Here is an 8,779-nt window from a genome sequence, read left to right as displayed (position 1 = left end):
GCCATTCAAGCCTTGGACTAGCAAGAAAAAGTGCATAAAGACAACTTTAATTGTTGCTCAATTTGTGTATTTTTTGGTCATTTTGTTTCCTTTTTTGGTAATTTTGTGTCTTTTTTTAGTCATTTTGTGTCTTTTTTGGTCATTTTGTGTCTTTTTTGGTCAATTTGTGTCTTTTTTGGTCAATTTGTGTCTTTTTTTGGGACATTCTGTGTCTTTTCTGGTCATTTTCTGGCTTTTTTCGGTCATTTTATGTCTTTTTTGATAATTTTGTGGTCAATTTGTGTCTTTTTTGGTCAATAACAATAATAAACCAAATGACTAATAATAATATCCTTCAATGAATGTGCAGCCATTCAAGCCTTGGACTAGCAAGAAAAAGTGCATAAAGACAACTTTAATTGTTGCTCAGTTTGCTCCACACTGATCTACTGTGTTCAAGCCAAAACACCAGCAGAGCATTCTGGGATTTGTAGTATTATTTGCGCTGTATAATACCGGCGGGCCAGCTCTGGTTGTCATTTGGTATTTCCTTGCGGGCCAAATATAATTATACTGCGGGCCAAATTTGGCCCGCGGGCCAGAGTTTGACACCTCTGACATAGACTATACGATAAATCAACAAATTAAAATAGAAAAGCTGCACTAATTATACATCGTAATTACACAACGTTGTTCAGTTCACATTCTCTTTATTATTTCTTTCTTTTTTATAGATATAGTGATACAGTTCTTGCTCATACAAGGTCAGCGCGTCAATTTTGGATCCAAAATGAAAAATCTTTCATTACTGTCTAAATTATGGGTCTCAAACTTGCGGCCCGCGGGCCAATTGCGGCCCTCGTGACGATATTTTGTGGCCCCAACCTTGATATGAAAGTTTAATGTGAGTTTTATATGAATGGCACTTTACCGTGTTGTGTGTATAAGGTCCCTTTAATTACTTTTTTTTTTTTGTGGTAATTTTGTGTCTTTTTTTGGGTAATTTTGTGTCTTTTTTAAATACTTTTGTGTCTTTTTTTTAAAAATTGTGTGTCTTTTTTTGTAATTTTGTGTCTTTTTTTTAAAAATTGTGTGTCTTTTTTTGTAATTTTGTGTCTTTTTTTAGGTAATTTTGTGTCCTTTTTTGGGTAATTTTGTGTCTTTTTGGGTCATTTTGTGTCTTTTAAAAAAATAAGTTTGTGTCTTTTTAAAGTAATTTAGTGTTTTTTTCTGTCATTTTGTCTTTTTTGGTAATTCGGTGTATTTTTGGCCATTTTGTGTCTTTTTAAAGTAATTTAGTGTTTTTTTCTGTCATTTTGTCTCCCTTTTGGTAATTTTGTGTCTTTTTTTTGGTAATTTTGTGTCTTTTTTTTTTTTTTAAGTAATTATGTGTCCTTTTTTTTGGTCATTTTGTGTCTTTTTTACGTAATTTAGTTTTTTTTCTGTCATTTTTTTTCTTTTTTTGGTCACTTTGATACTGACTCCAGCGGCCCCCAGGTAATTTGAGTTTGAGACCCCTGGTCTAAATGGTTGAGCTGAGCTACAGACAGTGGTGGAACAAGTATTCAGATCCTTTACTTAAGTAAAAGTACTAATACCACACTGTGAAATTACTCCACTACAAGTAAAAGTCCTGCATTCAAAACTTACTGAAGTAAAAGTACAAAAGTATCAGCATCAAAATGTACTTAAAGTATCAAAAGTAAAAGTACTCGTTATGCAGCACGCCCCCACTCATTGTAATGTATTATCTAATATATTATTAGATTATTTGTATTGATGCATTTATGCAAGTAGTGCTTTAATTTTTTTTTTTAAATGGGGCTGATTTTAACCACTTAATATACTGTTGTGAGCTTTAACTTTAAAAAACTTAAAAAGACTTTACATTTTTTAAGTTTTTATGTTAAATTTCGACCTGAAAAGTAACTAAAGCTGTCAGCTAAATGTAGTGGAGTAGAAGTATAAAGTCACATAAAATAGAAATACTCAAGTAATGTAAAAGTACCTCAAAATTGCACTTAAGTACAGTACTTGAGTAAATGTACTTAGTTACTTTCCACCACTGGGTCCAGACAGGGACAAAAATGCCGAAACCCAAAAGCTTTAGTTTAGTAGCTGCAGCTGAATGTGAACACACAGGTTTATAATAGTCTTAAAAGTGTCTTCTCATACAAACTAGCAGGTGTAGAGACTGGAGCAAACACTGGAGGATCCATTGTGTGATTGGTCCAGATACAGCAGCAGCTGGCTGGTGATTGGCCAGAACACGCTGCATTGATATGCTAAAGTCTGCAAGTCCAAATGGGAAGAGAGTTTAGTGGCAGAGAGCGTAACGTGGTGTTTCCTCCTTCGATAGCTCAGTTGGTAGAGAGGACTCCTCTCAATATACAGGTACATTTACATTTAGTCATTTAGCAGACGCTTTTATCCAAAGCGACTTACAGGAAGAGTAAAGACAAACAATCAAGATATAGTTCAATAATAATTAGTGCATCAATAAGTGCTGGTGAGTGCAGGTACATCTAAAAAGATTTGAATATCATGAAAAAGCTTCATATTTTTTGTCAGTTATTTCAGAAAGTGAAACTCGTATGTTAAATAAATATGAACCTTGCTAAAGGTCATTTACAGGTGTGTTTAAAATAAATTTTAAAGTGATATAGTGATTGGAGTATTTACTACTTTTTACTGCTATATTTGATTTACTCCACATTAACAGTCTTATCATAACATGTGTTCCTATCAGTAGCAGCTCAAAACCAGATAATTTACTGTATTTTATAAAGCGACTACATTAATATTGAGCAGAATTTAGTTCAGAGTTTTGGTCCGGCCCCTGCAACCTTCGTGGTATTGGTCATGTGGCCCCTTGGGGAAATTAATTGCCCACCCCTGGCCTATGGCGTGGGCAGGTTACACATCTGGAAAGGCACCAAATGCTCCCATCAAGAGAACGTCTCTTTCAGGGAAGGCCTTGCTTACTTCTGTAAGAAGATGCTAAACCACATACTGCACTGAGCTGACCTGCCTGCAGTCCAGACCTTTCACCAATACAAAACATTTGGTGCATCATAAAATGAAAAATCTGTCAACGAAAGCCCAGGACTGTTGAGCAGCTAGAATGCTGCATCAGACAAGAATGAGACAACTTTACACATGTCCTTATTCTCGCGATTTTTAAACTTTTATATAGTGATTTTTCTATTTAAATAAATGATTAAACATTTTAATGTAGCCCTTATTTAGTTGTTTTTGTCCCACTAATTAATTAAATGCTGACTCATCTATATTTAACACATTAGATTTATCACATCCCTTAAAATCAAGAGGGCTTCGCGACCCCCCCCCCCCCCCCTTCTGTTGGGAATCACTGGTTTATGAGATATGGAAATCACCAATTCTGTTTTTATTTAAATTTAACTTTTTTTGAGGTTGTAGGACTGAATGCTTCTTTCAGTGTTTCTGCAACGCTCATGAATTCCAAGATGCAACTGAGTGATCTGGAGGGCAATCATGACCAAAGTGACTATAAAGTGGTAATGTCACATGTAGACAGGCTATCCAAATACACAATGATGCTGTGGCACTTACTGGGGGGCAACTTTAGTGCTTTGTTTGCTATATATACAGTGTCAGATTAGAGGTTGACTAGTTTAAGGATCTTTATAGTGGTCAATAGAGAGATACATGATGTAGCATGTAACAACCAGTCCTTCAGCTGTCTGTTCACCAGCTAGCCTAGCCACTTAGCTTTAGCTGATAACTGAGTCATTGACACCACAATATAGATTTACACAAAGTCAAGTCAAGTCAAGTCAAAGTTTATTTATAGAGCACATTTAAAAACAACCTCAGTTGAAGTGCTGTACAGTTATTAAAATAGAATAAATCATACACAACTGGGTATAAATAAAAACAATAAAAAGAATAAAATACTGAAAACAGTAAAACAATAAAATAAAATAGAATAAAATAGTAATAAAAACTCAATCCAAAACAGAGTTAGAGATAAAAAAGACAAATAAAAGGGTAAAAAGAAAGCCAAGGATTCTTGCCTAGCTGGGACTGAACGCCAAGGAGAATAAATAGGTTTTTAATAACAACATAATAACAAAGCCAAAACTATAAGAACAACACAGTATGACAGACAGTACAGATATGCTATTCAAACTCCATAATGTGGCCTTGTCTGATAACAACAAACATAGGTGAGGAAAAAAGCATTGTGGGTAGCAGCATGTTTAGGTGTTTTGCTCGGCCATAAGAATATTGGACCACTATAAACTTGACTTGACAAAATGGAAAAGGACTTGCGACCTGGGCTTTACAACCGATGACTTCTGACTTCACTTGGACATGAACATTCTTGATACCTTCCCCCAAGCCCGAAGGTTAACCCCTTATAGTTCATCCCCCATTATAGAGAATTGGGGGTTATGGGCAGCTGAGTAGATGTGACCAATGCATACATCATCTCACAGATAAAGGTGTCCATCCCACCTTGTTGTATAGGAGTCAATGATGGGTGGAGTAACTGTCACCAGTGATGAATCGGAGTGCAGAGTGATAAACAGAGTCCAGAAGAGTGGAGAAGCATGTCTATAGATAACATCAGCATAATCCAGAACTGATAAAATGACAGCCTGAATGATCAAAGGGAAATTTGTTTTGTTTCTGTATGCGTTTTTTGGTTTTAACTACTTGTAAGTATGTCAATATGAAATTTAAATGTGAGTTTGTGATCTAATCAGATGCCCAGATATTTGTATTCTGGTAAATGGTCAATGGACCTGTACTTATTATTATACTTGTTCTAGTCGCTTTGCGACCACTCAAAGCCCTTTACACTACAACCAAAAAGACTAAAATGATAAAAAAAAGTCACAAAATTACCACAAAATGATAAAAAAAGACACAAAATGACAAAAAAAAAATACATTAAGTGACCAAAAAGACAAACACATGAACACTTTAACTGGGTGGAGTCAGAGCTGACTTCCAAAATGATTTGGCGACCCCCAGAAATCATCTCGCGACCACAGCTGTTTTAACCCATAAGAACCTGTGACATAGGTGTAACAAACACTTTAAATCTTCTACTATAATCTCCCATATTCAGCTTTATTCTTCACATTAACTCATTAAATCCCTAAGCAAAACATACTCAACACCCTGATGTGGTGGTCATGTGACTCTGACAGGAAGTGACTTCTATTCTTATTTCTTGTTACGAGGCTGAGTTTAAACCCATTTAACAATCCTAATCCGTTAATAGGCTGTCCTTTATTGCATTTAACCCTATTAGGGTTTGTTTTTGTTTTTACTACAGAATATATTTTTTTTTAGAAAATATTTTTTAATTTATGAGAAATAAATCTCATAATAACGGTAAAAAAGTTACAAATTTGTGGGGAAAAAAAATCTAAAAAAAAAAAGGTTGACGAGATTAAAGTGGCAAATCTACGTGAAAAAAAAAGTGCAGATTTATGAGATTCAAAGTGGTGAATAAAGTGAAATAAGTAGATTCTATCTCAAACATTTTTATATTAAAGTTACTTAAACAACTGCCTCAAAATCAAGGACGCATTTAAATTTAATACATTTTTATCAAATATATTAAGTAAAATGAAATGACTACTGAAGAATTTATTACAGTGTATAAAAAACTTGCTTTCTGCCTCCATAAAGCAGCTGTTCTCAATCTTGGGGTCGGGACCCCAATTGGGGTCGCGAGATGATTTCTGGGGGTCGCCAAATCATTTTGGAAGTCAGCTCTGTCTCCACTGTGTTAAAGTGTTCATGTGTTAATGTGTTTTAGGCTTTTTGGTCACTTAATGTCTTTTTTTTGATCATTTTGTTTCCTTTTTTTGGTCATTTTGTTTCTTTTTTGATCATTTTGTGGTCAATTTGTGTCTTTTTTGTTCATTTTGTTTCCTTTTTTTGGTCATTTTGTTTCTTTTCTGGGTGATCTGAACTGTGCATGTGAGATTGTGTTCAGTGAGCGGGGGTCGCAGACAACATACATGTTAAATTGGGGGTCGCGACTCAAAAAGGTTGAGAACTACTGCCATATAGGACACACTATGTCCTGCATATTGACCTGCCATAGAAGTAATGTGTGTGTGCAATTGTACATTCTTAGGACACTGGGCTGTCAACTTATGAGTGTTTTTGCCTCCAGAAGTAGCTCTGTTTCTGAGAAATATTTGAGGAATAAAGTTAGCCTAATCTAAATACTGATTGTTAGGCAGATAACATTTTCTTTATGACTGACAGGTTTATGGTTATAGCAAATACACAGTGGACCAAAATGTAAAACTTGGACAAAGTCGCGGGCCAACATTGATATTTATTGAAAAAATTGACCTAAACAAGTTCAAACGAAACGGAAAAAGCAAAGCTTGATATAACTTAATATTGCAAACATGCAAAATCGAATATCAAATAAAACAAACAAACACATCAATGGCATTCATTTCTTAAATAAAATTTATTTTATATGCGGCCTTCTTTAAATTTAAATTTAACAGTAATCTTTGTTCCACAGGCTAAAAATAAATATGAGAATAAAATAACAATAATAAACCAAATGACTAATAATAATATCCTTCAATGAATGTGCAGCCATTCAAGCCTTGGACTAGCAAGAAAAAGTGCATAAAGACAACTTTAACTGTTGCTCAGTTTGCTCCACACTGATCTACTGTGTTCAAGCCAGAACACCAGCAGAGCATTCTGGGATTTGTAGTATTATTCGCAATGTATAATAATAATTTGGTATTGCCTTGCAGGCCAAATATATACACTACTGGTCAAAAGTTTTGGAACACCCCAATTTTTCCAGTTTTTTATTGAAATTCAAGCAGTTCAAGTCAAATGAACAGCTTGAAAGGGTCCAAAGGTAAGTGGTGAACTGCCAGAGGTAAATAAAAAAAGGTAAGCTTAACCAAAACTGGAAAATAATGTACATTTCAGAATTATACAAGTAGGCCTTTTTCAGGGAACAAGAAATGGGTTAACAACTTAACTCTATGGAGTCTTGGGCTATTTTGTCCATTTTTGAATTCTTTTCATGTCTTTGTAAGTCATTTTGTGTCTTTTGGGGTCTTTTTTTGTAATTTTGTGTCTTTTTTTTTTGTAATTTTGTGTCTTTTTTTGTCATTTTGTGTCTTTTTTTGGGTAATTTTGTGTCTTTTTTTGGTCATTTTGTGTCTTTTTTTTTGGTCATTTTGTGTCTTTTTTTAGTCCTTTAGTCCAACATAAAATGTGATTTTGAATCTTTTTTTTTACTTTCAGAACACTATAATGCTCAATAAAGAATTTTAAATGTTGCAAATGTGCATTACTTTCAGAGTACACTGAGACATTAAACTTCATCATTTTCAATTAAATTCTGGAAAAGTTGGTGTGTTCTAAAACTTTTGACCGGTAGTGTAATTATACTGCGGGCCAAATGTGGCCCGCGGGCCATAGTTTGACACCTCTGCTTTATGTGCTCTTACAGAGTGTGTAGAGGATTATAACAGAAGCTACTTGATGTTTTCTCAACTGTTGTTTTTCTCAACATTCACTTGTTGCATAGAGAAACTTGTATTCTTGCATCGTTCTGCTCTCGTAGCATAAAGTTTGGTCACTGAGCTGCGGCATTAACTTGTATTCTAACAAGATTAAAATATATTTGTACTGGAGATTAGCATAGTTAAGTCTCCCTTTTTTTTGCCTTTTGGGGCGGCTGCAGCAGGCTTTGATCAGTGTTGCGCATCGAGGCCCAGGCTTGGCCCGGCCATCCGAGGCCCGGGTGTGAAATTGGTCTGATGTCATCCCCCATTCTCCACCTTCACCAGCTTTTAGCTGCAGTAATTATATTTCCGCCACAAAGCCCCCGTCCCCTTCGTTCCATATTCCAAGTTTGACTAGGAAGCATTTAAAGAACTATGGCTAAATTACTCAGTGGGGGGAAGGGGGACTGGACGGGCTGTCTTTTGTCTGATGGAGACACGGGGGACATCAATACTTTGTGATATGTACATTTCTTTTCTGTGCTCGTCTGCCCTTTGCCACTGCCTGTTGGAGAGGTTAAGTTTATGACAAGGGACGAGTGAACTTTGGGTAAATAAGATGTTTTTTATGTTTTGCCGCTTGATACTTGTTGCTGAAATAGATTGATCGATCGAGCAACATTAGACTAGTGCAAACAAGGAAATAAAACATAGCTTGGTTTGTTTGGAGTGGCTAATCCAGATACACTGTAAAAAAGGTTTGTAAAAATAACAGTAAAACTCTGTCAAATACATCAGAAATAGGGCATAAAATGAAAAATCACCGTATTAGACACTTTTAATTACCGTAAATCAAAGAATAGCGCAAAACTTTTACTTTTTTCTGTCATAAACTGGAAGAAACACACAGTTTTGCTGTAAAATATAACATTTTGATGCAAAATTTATGGAGAAATACCATGATGTGTGAATGAATGACACAATTACCCTAAAAATAACAGGATTAAAGACTAAATTCCAGTTTTTGCTGATATTTACATTTAAATTTAGAATAGAATATCCACTCACTGTATTTTTTACGGTGAAGTTCTGGCAACCACAGCTGCCGGTATTTTACCGTAAATTAAACAGATTATTTTTTACAGTGTAGTGTAAAAAGTAGTTATGAAGCTATTAAAGGCTATCTCCCTTTCAACATTGTTAGCCAGAAAGTTAATTCTACAATCTTGTAAATCTGAAAGGGCTCCTACATTTGAAATGTGGTTGAGAGAGCTGGGAAATGTTTTACACTTGGAGAA

Source organism: Centropristis striata, chromosome 11 (genome assembly GCF_030273125.1).
Source record: "Centropristis striata isolate RG_2023a ecotype Rhode Island chromosome 11, C.striata_1.0, whole genome shotgun sequence".
NCBI lineage: Eukaryota > Metazoa > Chordata > Actinopteri > Perciformes > Serranidae > Centropristis > Centropristis striata.
The sequence above is the reverse complement of the archived record's forward strand: the minus strand, read 5'-3'. Positions refer to the sequence as shown.